The sequence below is a fragment of the Gavialis gangeticus genome, unplaced genomic scaffold (assembly GCF_001723915.1).
Source record: "Gavialis gangeticus isolate Ggan-Ray unplaced genomic scaffold, GavGan_comp1, whole genome shotgun sequence".
In the NCBI taxonomy this organism is placed as follows: Eukaryota; Metazoa; Chordata; order Crocodylia; family Gavialidae; genus Gavialis; species Gavialis gangeticus.
In genome coordinates this window covers 38,034,536-38,037,155 of record NW_017729027.1, presented here as the reverse complement: position 1 = coordinate 38,037,155, position 2,620 = coordinate 38,034,536, and the positions used below count along the sequence as shown (strand labels likewise).

At 44.1% G+C, this 2,620-nt stretch overlaps 1 protein-coding gene across 1 annotated transcript in view; it reads left to right on the top strand.

Annotated features, from left to right (window-relative positions):
• The window catches only part of AGPAT5 (1-acylglycerol-3-phosphate O-acyltransferase 5), a 133,359-nt gene that overhangs the window by 84,059 nt on the left and 46,680 nt on the right, over positions 1-2,620 (top strand). The gene's annotated exons all lie outside the window — the stretch shown is intronic.

Below are 2,620 nucleotides of genomic sequence, written 5' to 3'. Positions count from 1 at the left end.
TTTTGTCTTTCAAATGCTGGGTTCTTGTCTCTGTTCCTGGGTGAGGTCCATGGTTCCTGGATGAATCAGTGCAAGGTGATGGCCTGGTGGTTACAGGCCATTCAGTAGAGGCCTGCTACCATTGTATTTCAATCATTCCCAATCATTCTCATTCATCTGGGAACCAATTTACATGGGAGAAATACGTGACTCATACAGTAGCGACACGGGGGATGCCCGGGCAGAGGACACAAGATGGAGGTTTGACATATAAAATGGAAACTTGACATAACTTCAGTTCACTTACAGACACAGGCCTAAACCTATACAATATCCATATGAAACAATAAAAATCAGTACGAAATTGATAATAATACAATATACAACAGTAAGAATCAATACAAACCTAATAATAATACAGTATAAAACAGTGGATATCCAAAACCAAAAACTTGCTACCAAAATAAAAATGGTAAAGCTTATCCTATATCTTAGCTTACTTATACTTATCTAGGGAATAGAGAGGGAGAGAAAAAGTCAGAAATAGTTGGGGAAGGGGAGGGGATGCATTTTAAAATAAAAAAAAGAAAAGCTGGGGGTTTTTCTACACTTTGAGGGAGTCAAAAACCCACCACAATTGGAACTGCCTCAGATGAGATGTCTGTTGACAGTATTGCCAATCCCATGTCAAACATCATGAGACAGACTCTTAAAAAATCAAGAGATTTGGCATTGTAAATCATAAGGTGCTATTTTTGAAGTACGTGTATGTGGGGTGGAGGGAGTTATTTGTGAAGGTATGGAGGGCTGTGGGGGTATGTGTGGGATTTGGAGTCCGAGGACGGTCCCTGCACACCCTGGCAGGATGTGGGGTACTGTGGCTCAGGAGTGAAAGACAGCAGCGGGGCTTGGGGGCCCATGGCTTGGGAGTGAGGGGCAGATACCAGCTGAGTGCTGTCTGTGTGTAAGTGGAGGTGAAGGTGTGGGAGGAAAGGGGCGGGGGGCCGGGAGAGATCAAGGTCCCCACGATGAGGAGGGATTGGGGCAGGGGCTGGGGTGGATGGCGCACCAGGGTGGGTCATTCAGAGGTGCAGGGGAGCTGTGTGCACACCGGGGGAGGCATGGGGGGCATCTGCCCCCCGTGGGGCAGAGGTGGGCTGCCCACTGCGGGCTCAGGGCTCTGCATCCTTCTGCCTTTGCCCCAGGAGATCATCCGTGCAACACCAGCATGCTTCCTGCCACCAGGTAGGCAGGGGTGCACTACGTGATCAGTGCACCCTGCATCCCCTGCCCGCCCAGCAGGCAGCAGTGGCATTGTGCAACTGAGCTCCTAGGGCAAAGGCAGCAGGGCTCAGAGCCTCGACCCCGCAGCCTGCCTCTGCCCCGTGGGGGGCACATGCCCCCAGGGGTGCACACAGCTGTAGGGAGACATCCCCACCACACCTCTGGACAACCCAGCCAAGTCCTGGTGCCCCATTCACCCCAGCCCCTGCTCTTACCCCACTCCCTCCCTCACCGTGGGGGCCTCAGTCACCCCTCCCCCCAGCCCCTTCACCTTTACAGAATTACCAGCTGGGAAAATCCAGAGATTTGTGGGTTTGATCAGGAGATCATGAGTCAGAGTTATTTCACCTTAGAAATTGCAAGTCTCATGATATTTTCTTGACAGTTGGCATTATTGTGTTTACAGCCTTTGGGCTTTTGTGACTTGGAGGCAGATCCTGTTCCACTTGCTTTAGTCCCTTTAAAGAAAAAAGTTCATGTACTTGTCTTACACTTACCTTAAACCTAAGTCACAAAAAAGCAACAAGTTGTAGTAAAACCAATATACCTTTCATGTTAACTATTTTACAGGGGCTCAAGCAGGCAAAATAGGATCTGACCTTTACTGCACTTGGCATTTCCTTTGTTTGTTCCTTTCAGTTAGATATACTTATTGAGGAGACATGCAAATAAATGCTCAGATGTCTCTCTGTATAAATTTTAGTTAAAAGTTAATTTCTTAAGAAACTGATGGATTATACCTTTGTACTTCCCAAAGGCTACCCACTCAATTTATTTCAATTCAGCAAAAAAAAATCTGTTCAGTAATGAGATTTTATGAGTCTAATGACCAGGATGGTACTTGAAACCCCATTGTGTTCCTGTTTTTTTCTCAGATTTTAAGAGTTTTAAGGGAGTCCTGTTTTGTTTTCTTTTTATAGTTTCTCAAATCAGCCTGGGTTGATTAAGATTTCATACTTTTATAATGTATTACAAGCATTTTTATTTAAAATTAGCCCGTGTATAAAATTGAAGTCATGAAAATAGCATTAAAAGGTAAAGTATTACATTACTAGGCATTTAGATTGTTTTTTGGCATTTAAAGTAAAATCTCATGACCCTAAATATTTTAACTTAAAGTTTTAACTTAGTATTGCCTGCCCAATATTTTAAATATTTAAGTTTAAGCATAGTATGTTTTCTGAATTGAATGTGGGAAGGCTGCCAGGGGAACTATAATGATTGGTTTTAAGTTGTGATATATTGACCTTAGCAAAGATTATTCAGTGCTTGCAAGATCTGGCTAACATTATTATGAAAGATACTTTTCAAAGATGTGTTGAATGCCCAGTGCTCTCACTTGTCTATGCTTTGCTCA